This window comes from Danio rerio, chromosome 4 (genome assembly GCF_049306965.1).
Source record: "Danio rerio strain Tuebingen ecotype United States chromosome 4, GRCz12tu, whole genome shotgun sequence".
Taxonomy (NCBI): domain Eukaryota; kingdom Metazoa; phylum Chordata; class Actinopteri; order Cypriniformes; family Danionidae; genus Danio; species Danio rerio.
In genome coordinates, this window is record NC_133179.1 from 62,726,453 (window position 1) to 62,739,071 (window position 12,619).

The following is a 12,619-nucleotide window of genomic DNA, read 5'->3' on the forward strand; positions in this document are numbered from 1 at the left end:
AGTTGATCAAAACTTTTAATCCAAACATTTTTACACAATTTTGAAAAACTTGTTTAATCTACTAAGTATAAGTGTTTTTTTTTTCGTTTTTATTGTTGCAAAAAGTTTACATCACAAGACAGAACAATCAACATCGCAAGGCATATTTACCATTAAAATATATAAAATAAATTAAAAATGTTACCACTGCAACAAGGAGCAAGGAGCAGTACAAAAGATCTACATCAAAGGACAAACAAAATATTCTAACAATAAATATTATGAAAATGAAGTACAGAGAGCTTCAGTTATTTTACTTTGGTTTCTGAAATATTTGAGGCTTTGAGCCACTTTCTTTACCTCAGAAAGAAAACATCTTAAAGAGGTTCAGCATTTTTTCCACTTACAGCAATAAATTTGACATTTACCCATTAGTAAAATAAAGTTCACAACATCAGAGAAAGAACAATGTAAACCAGCTTTGTAAAATAAAAAAATCTTCTAGAACAATAGGGGGGACTGAAATCATCTTTAATGAAAGCCAAGTATGGATGTCAAACCAGAATTTAAAAGTAAATTCACAAGAAAAACATAAGTGATCGAGTGTTTCTGGAGCAGAAGCTAAATCTTTTTTTGAATAAACTCCTTCACATGGTATATCCTGAATAAAATTATGTAATGAGTTTCCTTAACCTTAGGTGCTACAGGATATTTAAGAGAAAAGTTAAAAGCTTTGTCCTCTACTAAGGGTTTAACAACTCCTAGATGATAACACTTAAAATCACCCATTATAAGGCGTGTTGTAAATAAGCTTGTTGTTATATTTACTATCAAAAGTATCAACATTGATATTTTTAAAGACGGAAGAAAAGTTACAAGTGTACAATGGGATCAAAATAATTACTTTGAATTAACCTAAACAAAGCAATAGGTATAGCCTCACAAATTTCAATATAACCTTTATCTGTGATTTTAACTCTATATTTATTTAAAAATTCGTTATGAGATAGTAGCAGTCCATTTTCATCTAACAAATCATTAATAAATATAATGCCTTTATTGTACCAGTCACTTTTAAACAATGATTTTCTGTTAATAATAACAGCCTTTTTATTTCAAAGAGTGTATTTATGAGGGGAAAATTATGGGTAAATATCATTTTCCAAAATAGCAGTGCTTGCTTATGAAAAGTAGACAGCTTCAAAGGAAGTTTTGAACAATCATAATCACATCTTAATACAAATTCAAGGCCACCAATTTTTTTAAACAAATTATTTGGGATATGATAAAATATTGAATAAGGCTTAGCTAAACACTCTTTCAATCATTTAACTCTAAAAGTGCCATGAAGACATTCAAAATCGATTGCTTTTAAACCTCCATATTCATACTCTTTGATCATATGGTTCTTACGTAAATAATGTGATTTATTTTTTCAAATAAATTTAAATAATATTGAATTAATAGACTGAACTATTTTGGGAGGAGTATATAAAGGATAAGTTAAATATATAATTTTAGATAATCCCAGTCAAAAGAATTGAACCCAATATGGAAATGTCTCTATCTAGCCAATGATTTAGGGATTTTTCCATCCCTTCCATTTTAATATTAAAAATTTGCACATTCTCTATGAACAGAATTTTTGGTGATGGTAACTCCCAAATATTTAACTTCTTCTTTTACTAGAATACCCTCTAATTCTCTTAAAGTACAATTCTGAATAGTTAATTGTCACAGTGAAACTAAGACACTGTGACTAACAAACACGCATCACATTGCACTCATACATAAAATACACACTTTTAAACATGGACCTTTGTGTTATTTGTATTGTGCATGTGTGTGTTTGTGTAATGTGTATATGTTTTTTTTTCTGTCCAGATTAGCATTGTGTTTATGTAAAAATTTCACTTATGTCAAACAATAGCCCATATGAACACTGAAATAACCACAGACACATTTTCTATCAAACTTCATTTATTAACCAAACATATAGAGTTTACATATACTTACCAGTTTCCTATTCTCAGCCCCAAACCTGTTTAACTTTCCAACAAAGCCATTTATACAGATTTTTCCCGCCTTCACTTTGGAGCAGCCATTTTCCATAACATCATCAGGGTCACAACCCCCTGGTCAGTAAATAAAAATCACAGTTTTGTTGTTTAAATTTGTATTGGTTATTTGTTGTGTTGTATTTTCGGTTTTGTATGAATATTCATTTACTTGCATTAATTTATATTTCTGTTGAATGTCTTTTTATGTATTTTTTTGTCTACATGGTAACCCACTACCAGTGAAATGGTTTAACCCATGGGCGGGGCCAATACAATAAAATGGCCCCAAACATTCACTTGAGGTGGGTAGTTGTAGGAGAAGGTTGTGTTTTTGTCAGTATAGGTAGCAGTTTTTGTTCAGGTCATATACTTGATTTAGCTGAACAAGCCTGTATATACATTGTAAATATTGAATAGTTTATTTTTCTTTATTGTTATTTTGTCACTTTCACCTGTTTTGCTGGATTTTTGTTTTCACTTTGTTTAAATAAATCACTCTTCACTTTCACCAGCGGCTTCTGTGACACCTTTTTGCCTCCATCCACCCGGTCAATCGTAACATTAATATTCCACATTTTCTTAGGTTTAAGGTGAATTCAGAAGCTTTAGGAAACAGAAATTTTGACAAGAGCTAAAGGGAGCACCTCCCTTTTTTAAAGAATTAATAGTGTCATCAGCAAACTGACTTAAACTAAAAGTCCTACCAGGTATATCAATACCTAAAGTGTACTCTGAATTTTTTAAATATAATGACATAAGTTCAACAGCTATATTAAAAAGTAAAGGTGAGATGGGACATCCTTGACGGATTCCTCTTTTGATGTAAACTCTAGGAGATGATCCTGAATTCAGGGATTTACTACTGAATATATCAGTATAGAACATGGAAATTACCCTACAAAAGCTCGGACTAAACCCAAAAGTTTCTAAAGATTTTCTAAAGACAAAAAAGGATGCTCAAGGGTATCAAATGCCTTGAAAAAGTCTAGAAATAGAAATAAACTTGTCTGAGGAATTAAATAACTATAATCGAGCATATCAACTATCAGTCTGATATGATTGTGAATACTTCTCCCTTTAATAAAAGCTGATTGTGTTTCATTAATTTTCTCGCCTATACCTTTTTTTGAGTCTATTGGCAAATACATGAGAGAGCAATTTAAAATCATTGGGCAAAAGAGTTATCGGTCTCCAATTATTTAAAAATAATTGGTCTTTGCTTGGCTTTGGAACTAAATGATTAAACCCTGCTTCATAGAAGTCGATAGTTCTCTTTCTCTATACATTCCTTAAGTGCTTCAAAAACTAAAAATCTCATCTCTGGCCAAAAATGTTTATAAATCTCAACTGTGATTTCATCTGTACCTGGGGATTTTCCATTGAACATTTGAGAAATAGCAACATCAAGTTCAGAGATAACAATGTCAGATTCCATCATTTCTCGGAAGCTGTTATCTATAATAGGAACTTTATCTTTTAAAAAGGAAAATAAAAAGTCACAATCACTCTCATTAAATTTTGACTTACATAATAATATGAATAGATGTGATCATCAATCAAAGTTTTCTCTTCACTTACATTGTTATTTATGCTAAGTTTATTAATAGTTTTTGAAGATTGTCTATGTTTTACTAAATTAAAAAAATATATATGAAGAATTTTTCTCCCCCTCCTCTATCCATTTCACTCTAGATAGTAAAGCTCCTTTAGCTTTCTCTGTATAGTAGTCATCCAACTCTGATGGCAAAATACGAAGTTCATTTTGTTCTATATCTCCAAGAAAATCTTTATCACCAAGGTCATTTAATCTAGATAAAACTGTTAACTGTCTTTTTTTCCTAACAGAGGAAAACAATAGCTCATTACAGCAGAGCCATTTTTTAACTCGATTCATTTTCAATTTGAGAAAAGCATGTGGCAAAAGAAAAAGAAAACCAAGCAGCAAATAGGGAGAAAAGCATTTGCCAAATGCTTATTTAAAAAGCTGTTTAAAATGTGTTTTGTGATTTATTAATACATTTTTTTACTGTTTGATTAATCAGCCTTTAAAACATGAATTAAATAAAAATACAGTAATAAAAGTGTCTATTTATTTATACATTTAAAATGTTTTTGTAATGCATTGTTTTATTGCCTAATTAAATGACTTTTAACCATCTGGGGTCTGAGGGTGTTTTGGGGCTCTGGAGAAGTTTTGACATGCACTGACATTTGTGTTGTTTTCAGTATCTTAAAAACATTTTAATGGCTAATGTGTGATAACACTGTAAACAGCACAAGTTGGTTTACAATAATACCTAAGCAGCATGTTTGTATGTGTTTGTGTTTTTGAGAAAGAAACGTTTATGCGTGGTTAGTGAAAAACTAAAATTTTGAAATCCCTGAAACAAGGCCGTGAAACACACAGAGAACATTTGTGCACAAGACTTTTGAGAACTGGATCTGGTAGTCTAGTGTTTTTGCTTCAAAATGATGTGAGAATCATCTTGTTCACTTACTCACAAAAAACAATTCTATGAATTAAAATTTCTAAGTCACTTTCTGTGTGAAAATAGTTTATGCGAGAAGGCATGAACTATCATTACTATGCAGTGAGTAACACCAGAGAAGACAAAGACCTGCATAATGAGCCATCAGACAGGTATGTGACTAAGAGTTTCAAGAAAGAATCTGAGAAAAAATAAGTTTATTTATATATTTTTATTTTTATATTGTGTTTATTTTTATATTATTTTTATATTGTGCTTCTTCACCTGTGTAGCGTGCCATCGTTCAAACAAAATAAGTAACTATAATAAAGCTTGTCGTTTGATGCCATGTCTCGGGGAGCGTTTACATTATCACCTGGCTGGCTCACCTCAGTTCATTTTCATATGAAATGCGCCTTCACTGCGGGCGGGATCACGTTCGCTGTAATGAGGCGACAGGAGAATCAGTACCTGCCCTTACTTTTATACGAATTACTTGAAAGATTATTTGTTTTCGACTTATATTGGTTAATGCAAAAGTAGACATATCAAGCTTTCTTTAGAAACATCTCACATGTTTCTTTGGCGAGTATTTGCTGAGTTTCAATTCATTTTAATGACGTGTTTTTCCTGACACAGTCTACTGTTGCGCGCTCCTCATGCAGGCTGTTTGTAATGTCAAAGCTTCGTGGGCCTGGTCGCAATAACTCTAATGAGCTCAGACTGAGAAGCTAGACATAGCGTTGCTTTCATACTGATTACTTTATCAAACAATATTTGTTTTCAACATGCATAGCTGCGTGTAAAAGTAGACACTTCAAGCTTTATAAAGATATGTGTCTCGTGTCTGGGTGTATTGTTTTCGCGGAGTTTCAGCGCATTTTGCTGACACGTTTCTAAAAACAGTTCACGGAGAGAGAAAAGACAGAATGCCTACACTGTTTATTATCCTAGATTTGCAAAAGCACACACATTTGTTTTTGTTGTGAGTGTACACATTTAAAAAGAAGACACCTAACAGATTCGATTGATGTATTGATCTTATATGTACGATCAAAACTGAAAGTGTAATTTAGGTTCATTTCAGCTCAATGAGGTAAAAACTTGTCAGAACGCGTATACGCTGTCTTCGACCCCAGGGCGTTAAAAACACAATTTAAACATATCTATTTATTTGTCCATTTAAATTGTGATTTATGTATATACATTTTTATGCTGGGCGAAGCAGTGGCGCAGTAGGTAGTGCTGTCGCCTCACAGCAAGAAGGTCGCTGGTTCAAGCCTCGGTTCAGTTGGTGTTGCTGTGTGGAGTTTGCATGTTCTCCCTGCATTCACGTGGGTTTCCTTAGGGTGCTCCAGTTTCCACCACAGTCCAAAGACATGTGGTACAGGTGAATTGGATAGGCTAGTGTGTGTGTGTGTGTGTGTGTGTGTGTGTGTGTGTGTGTGTGTGTGTGTGTGTGTGTGTGTGTGTGTGTTCCAGACATGGGTTGCGGCTGAAAGGGCATCCGCTGTGTAAAAACTTGCTTGATAAGCTGGAAGAGTAGCAACATAAAACAGGAATTGCATTGGCCAGGAATGGGACCCAGGTCTCCCACGTGGCAGGCAAGAATTCTACCACTGAACCACCAATGCTGATATGCTCATACTGCTGTCCTAGTGGGGTGTGATTGCTGCAAGGCTGATACCCAGAGCTGGAAGAGCAGCTACACAAAACAGGAATTGCATTGGCTGGGAACCGGGCCCAGGTCTCCTACGTGGGAGGCGAGAACTCTACCACTGGACCACCAATGCTGATATGCTTATACTGCAGCCCCAGTGGGGTGTGATTGCTGCAACGCTGTTACCCAGAGCTGGAAGAGTAGCAACACAAAACAGGATTTGTAATGGACGAGAATCGGACTACGGTCTTCCGCGTGGCAGGGTGAGAAATCTACCACTGAACAACCAATGCTGATATGTTTAAGCTGCAGCCCTAGTGGGGTGTGATTGCTGCAAGGCTGATACCCAGAGCTGGAAGAGTAGCAACACAAAACAGGAATTGCATTGACCGGGAATCGGACCCGGGTCTCCCGCGTGGCAGGCAAGAATTCTACCACTGAACCACCAATGCTGATAAGCTTATGCTACAGCCCTAGTGGGGTGTGATTGCTGCAAGGCTGTTACCCAGAGCTGGAAGAGTAGCAACACAAAACAGGAAAAGCATTGGGTGGGAATTGGACCCGGGTCTCGCGTGTAGCAGGTAAGGTTCCTACCACTGAACCACCAATGCTGACCTATGTTGTTCCTTGCCTTTGTATTGTGTGAGTGCTAAAGGGCCGTCAACCAGAGCTGAAAAAGGAGCCACACAAAACTGCATTTGTATTAGCCAGGAATCGACTCAAGGTCTCCCTCGTTGCAGGCGAGATTTCTACCACTGAACCAGGAATGATGATATGCTTATACTCCAGCCCTAGTGGGTTGTGATTGCTGCAAGGCTGTTACCCAGAAATGGAAGAGTAGCAACACAAAACAGCACTTGCATTGGCCGGGAATCGGACCCGGGTCTCCCGCGTGGCAGGCGAGAATTCTACCACTGAACCACCAATGCTGATATGCTTACACTGCAGCCCTAGTAGGGTGTGATTACTGCAAGGCTGTTACCCAGAGCTGGAAGAGTAGCTACACAAAACAGGAATTGTAATGGACGGGAATCGGACCATGGTCTTCTGTGTGGCAGGCAAGCAATCTACCACTGAACCAACAAAGCTGACTTGCTTATACTACAGCCCTAGTGTGGTGTGATTGATGCAAGGCTGTTACCCAGAGCTGGAAGAGTAGCAACACAAAACAGGAATTGCATTGGCCGGGAATCGGACCCGGGTCTCCCACGTGGCAGGCGAGAATTCTACCACTGAACCACCAATGCAGACCCATGTTCTCCCTTGCCTTTGTGTTGTGTGAGTGCTAAAAGGCCGTCAACCAGAGCTGAAAAAGGAGCCACACAAAACTGCACATGTTTTAGCCGGGAATCGACTCTAGGTCTCCTACGTGGCAGGCGAGCATTCTACCACTGAACCACCAATGCTGATATGCTTATCCTGCAGCCCTAGTGGGTTGTGATTGCTGCAAGGCTGTTACCCAGAGCTGGAAGAGTAACAACACAAAACCACACTTGCATTGGCCGGGAATCGGACCTGGGTCTCCCGCATGGCAGGTGAGAATTCTACCACTAAACCACCAATGCTGATATGCTTATAATGGATCCCTATTGGGGTGTGATTGCTGCAAGGCTGTTACCCAGAGCTGGAAGAGTAGCAACACAAAACAGGAAATGCATTGGCCAGGAATCGGACCCGGGTCTCCCACGTGGCAGGCGAGAATTCTTCCACTGAACCACCAATGCTGACCGATGTTGTGTTTTGCCTTTTTGTTGTGTGAGTGCTAAAAGGCCGTCAACCAGAGCTGAAAGAGTAGCAACACAAAATAGGAATTGGAATGGACGGGAATCTGACCAGAGTCTTTCACGGGGGAGGCGAGAAATCTACCACTCAACCACCATTGCTGATATGCTTATTCTGCAGCCCTAGTGGGGTGTGATTGATGCAAGGCTGTTACCCAAAGCTGAAAGAGTAACTACACAAAACAGCACCTGCATTGGCCGGGAATCAGACCCGGGTCTCCCACGTGGCAGGCGAGATTTCTACCACTGAATCACCAATGCTGATATGCTTATATTGCCGCCCTAGTGGGGTGTGATTACTGCAAGGCTGTTACCCAGAGCTGGAAGAGTAGCTACACAAAACTGGAATTGTAATGGACAGGAATCGGACCATGGTCTTCTGTGTGGCAGGCAAATAATCTACCACTGAACCAACAATGCTAATATGCTTATGCTACAGCCCTAGTGGGGTGTGATTGATGCAAGGCTGTTACCCAGAGCTGGAAGAGTAGCAACACAAAACAGGAATTGCATTGGCCGGGAATCGGACCCGGGTCTCCCACGTGGCAGGCGAGAATTCTACCACTGAACCACCAATGCAGACCCATGTTCTCCCTTGCCTTTGTGTTGTGTGAGTGCTAAAAGGCCGTCAACCAGAGCTGAAAAAGGAGCCACACAAAACTGCACTTGTATTAGCCAGGAAGCGACTCAAGGTCTACCGCGTGGCAGGCAAGAATTCTACAACTAAACCACCAATGCTGATATGGTTTTACTGCAGCCCTAGTGGGTTGTGATTGCTGCAAGGCTGTTACCCAGTGCTGGAAGAGTAGCAACCAAAATCAGAAGGTGCATTGGCCGGGAAACAGACCTGGGTCTCCCGCGTGGCAGGCAAGAATTCTACCACTAAACGACCAATGCTGATCTATGTTGTTCCTTGCCTTTATGTTGTGTGAGTGCTAAAAGGCCATCAACCAGAGCTGAAACAGGAGCCACTCAAAAATGCACATGTTTTAGCCGGGAATCGACTCTATGTCTCCTATGTGGCAGGCGAGCATTCTACCACTGAACCACCAATGCTGATATGCTTATTCTGCAGCTCTAGTGGGTTGTGATTGCTGGAAGGCTGTTACCCAGAGCTGGAAGAGTAACAACACAAAACAGGAATTGGAATGGACGGGAATCGGACCAGGGTCTTCCGCGTGGCAGGCGAGAAATCTACCACTGAACCACCAACGCTGATATGGTTATTCTGCAGCCCTAGTGGGGTGTGATTGATGCAAGGCTGTTTTTTCCAGAGCTGGAAGAGTAGCAACACAAAACCACACTTGCATTGTCCGGGAATCGGACCTGGGTCTCCCGCATGGCAGGTGAGAATTCTACCACTGAACCACCAATGCTGATATGCTTATACTGGATCCCTATTGGGGTGTGATTGCTGCAAGGCTGTTACCCAGAGCTGGAAGAGTGGCAACACAAAACAGGAAATGCATTGGCCAGGAATCGGACCCGGGTCTCCCGCGTGGCAGGCAAGAGTTCTTCCACTGAACCACCAATGCTAACCGATGTTGTGTTTTGCCTTTTTGTTGTGTGAGTGCTAAAAGGCTGTCAACCAGAGCTGGAAGAGTAGCTACACAAAACAGGAATTGCATTGGCCGGGAATAAGACCCAGGTCTCCCACGCGGCAGGTGAGAATTCTACCACTGAACCACCTATGCTGACCGAAGTTGTTTTTTTGGCTTTGTGTTGTGTGAGTACTTAAAGGCCGTCAACCAGAGCTGAAAAAGGAGCCACACAAAACCACACTTGTATTAGCTGTGAATTGACTCTAGGTCTACTCTGTGGCAGGCGAGGATTCTGCCACTGAGCCATCAATGCCTACCGATATAGTTTTTTGCCTTTGTAGTGTGTGAGTGCTAAAAGGCCGTCAAACAGAGCTGAAAAAGGAGCCACAAAAGAACGCACTTGTATTAGCCAGGAATCAACTCTAGGCCCACCGCGTGGCAGGTGAGAATTTTACCACTGAACCACCAATGCTGATATGGTTTTACTACAGCCCTAGTGGGGTGTGATTGCTGCAAGGCTGATATCCAGAGCTGGAAGAGTAGCAACACAAAACAAGATTTTCATTGGCCGGGAATCGGACTCGGGTCTCCCGCATGGCAGGCGAGAACTCTACCACTGAGCCACCAATGCTGACCCATGTTCTTCCCTGCCTTTGTGTTGTGTGAGGGCTAAAAAGACGTCAACCAGAGGTGAAACAGGAGCCACACAAAACCGCGCTTGTATTAGTCGGGAATCGACTCAAGGTCTCCCGCGTAGCAGGCGAGAATTCTACCACTGAACCACCAATACTGATATGCTTTATTGCGCCCCTAGTGGGGTGTGATTGCTGCAAGGCTGTTACCCAGAGCTGGAAGAGTAGTAATACAAAACAAGAACTGCATTGGCTGGGAATCGGACCTGGTCTCCCTCTTCGCAGGCGAGAATTCTACCACTGAACCACCAATGCTGAAATGCTTATTCTGCAGCCCTAGTGGGGTGCGATTGATGCAAGGCTGTTACCCAGAGCTGGAAGAGTAGCTACACAAAACAGGAATTGTAATGGATGGGAATCGGACCAGGGTCTTCTGTGTGGCAGGCAAGAAATCTACCACTGAACCACCAATGCTGATAAGCTTTTATTGCAGCCCTAGTGGGGTGTGATTGCTGCAAGGCTGATACTCAGAGCTGGAAGAGTAGCAACACAAAACAAGAATTGCATTGACCAGTAATCGGACCCAGGTCTCCCGCGTGGCAGGCGAGAATTCTACCACTGAACCACCAATGCTGATATGCTTATGCTACAGCCCTAGTGGGTGTGACTGCTGCAAGGGTGTTACCCAGAGCTGGAAGAGTAGCAACACAAAACAGGAATTGCATTGGCCGGGATTCGGACCCGGGTCTCCCGCGTGGCGGGCGAGAATTCTACCACTGAACCACCAATGCTGACCCATGTTCTTCCTTGCCTTTGTGTTGTGTGAGTGCTAAAAGGCCGTCAACCAGAGCTGAAAAAGGAGCCACACAAAACTGCATTTGTATTAGCCAGGAAGCGACTCAAGGTCTACCGCGTGGCAGGTGAGAATTCTACAACTAATCCACCAATGCTGATATGGTTTTACTGCAGCCCTAGTGGGTTGTGATTGCTGCAAGGCTGTTACCCAGTGCTGGAAGAGTAGCAACCAAAATCAGAAGGTGCATTGGCCGGGAAACGGACCTGGGTCTCCCGCGTGGCAGGCAAGAATTCTACCACTGAACGACCAATGCTGACCCATGTTGTTTCTTTGCCTTTATGTTGTGTGAGTGCTAAAAGGCCGTCAACCAGAGCTGAAAAAGGAGCCACACAAAAATGCATTTGTATTAGCCAGGAATCGACTCAAGGTCTCCCGCGTGGCAGGCGAGATTTCTACCACTGAACCAGCAATGCTGATATGCTTATATTGCAGCCCTAGTGGGTTGTGATTGCTGCAAGGCTGTTACCCAGAGCTGGAAGAGTAGCAACACAAAATAGGAACTGTAATGGACGGGAATCTGACCAGGGTCTTTCACAAGGGAGGCGAGAAATCTACCACTGAACCACCATTGCTGATATGCTTATTCTGCAGCCCTAGTGGGGTGTGATTGATGCAAGGCTGTTACCCAAAGCTGGAAGAGTAGCAACAAAAAACAGCACTTGCATTGGCCGGGAATCGGACCCGGGTCTCCCTCGTGGCAGGCGAGAATTCTACCACTGAACCACCAATGCTGATATGGTTGGACTGCAGCCCTAGTGGGGTGTGATTGCTGCAAGGCTGTTACCCAGAGCTGGAAGAGCAGCAACACAAAACAGGAATTGCATTGGCCGGGAATCGGACCCGGGTCTCCCTCGTCGCAGGCGAGAATTCTACCACTGAACCACCTATGCTGACCGATGTTGTTTTTTGGCTTTGTGTTGTGTAAGTGCTAAAAGGCAGTCAACCTGTGCTGAAAAAGGAGCCACACAAAATCGCACTTGTATTAGCCGAGAATCGATTCTAGGTTTACCATGTGGCAGGCGAGAATTCTAGCACTGAACCACCAATGCTGATAAGCTTTTACTGCAGCCCTAGTGGGGTGTAATTGCTGCAAGGCTGTTACCCAGAGCTGGAAGAGTAGCAACACAAAAAAGGAATTGCATTGGCTGGGAATCAGACACGGGTCTCCGGCATGGCAGGTGAGAATTCTACCACTGAACCACCAATGCTGATATGCTTATGGTGCTGCCCTAACGGGGTGTGATTGCTGCAAGGCTGTTACCAAGAGCTGGAAGAGTAGCAACACAAGAGAGGAATTGCATTGGACAGAAATCGGCCTCGGGTCGCCCGCAAGGCAGGCAAGAATTCTACCACTGAACCACTAATACTGACCCATGTTCTTCCTTGCCTTTGTGTTGTGTGAGTGCTTAAAGGCCTTCAACCAGAGCTGGAAGAGGAGCCACACAAAACAGCAATTGCATTAGCAGGGAATCGAACCCAGGTCTCCCACATGGCAGGCAAGATTTCTACCAAAACCACCAATGTTGATATGGTTATGCTTCTGCCCTAGTGGGGTGTGATAGCTGCAAGGCTGTTAGCCTTCCAGCTGGAACAGTAGCAACACAAAACAAGAATTGCATTGGTCGGGAATCAGACCCGGGTC

General features: G+C 41.8%; 1 protein-coding gene and 5 non-coding genes across 6 annotated transcripts in view; 1 reads left to right on the plus strand and 5 right to left on the minus strand.

Moving 5' to 3' along the window:
* Positions 1 to 12,619, plus strand: part of LOC141381809 (uncharacterized) — a 705,874-nt gene that overhangs the window by 352,961 nt on the left and 340,294 nt on the right. The window lies entirely within an intron of this gene.
* trnag-gcc (transfer RNA glycine (anticodon GCC)) lies at positions 6,549 to 6,619 on the minus strand. The gene has a single exon. It is a non-coding gene; the product is annotated as a tRNA-Gly (tRNA).
* trnag-gcc (transfer RNA glycine (anticodon GCC)) lies at positions 7,026 to 7,096 on the minus strand. Its single transcript has one exon. It is a non-coding gene; the product is annotated as a tRNA-Gly (tRNA).
* On the minus strand, positions 7,344 to 7,414 carry trnag-gcc (transfer RNA glycine (anticodon GCC)). The gene has a single exon. It is a non-coding gene; the product is annotated as a tRNA-Gly (tRNA).
* Positions 8,457 to 8,527, minus strand: trnag-gcc (transfer RNA glycine (anticodon GCC)). Its single transcript has one exon. It is a non-coding gene; the product is annotated as a tRNA-Gly (tRNA).
* Positions 10,842 to 10,912, minus strand: trnag-gcc (transfer RNA glycine (anticodon GCC)). Its single transcript has one exon. It is a non-coding gene; the product is annotated as a tRNA-Gly (tRNA).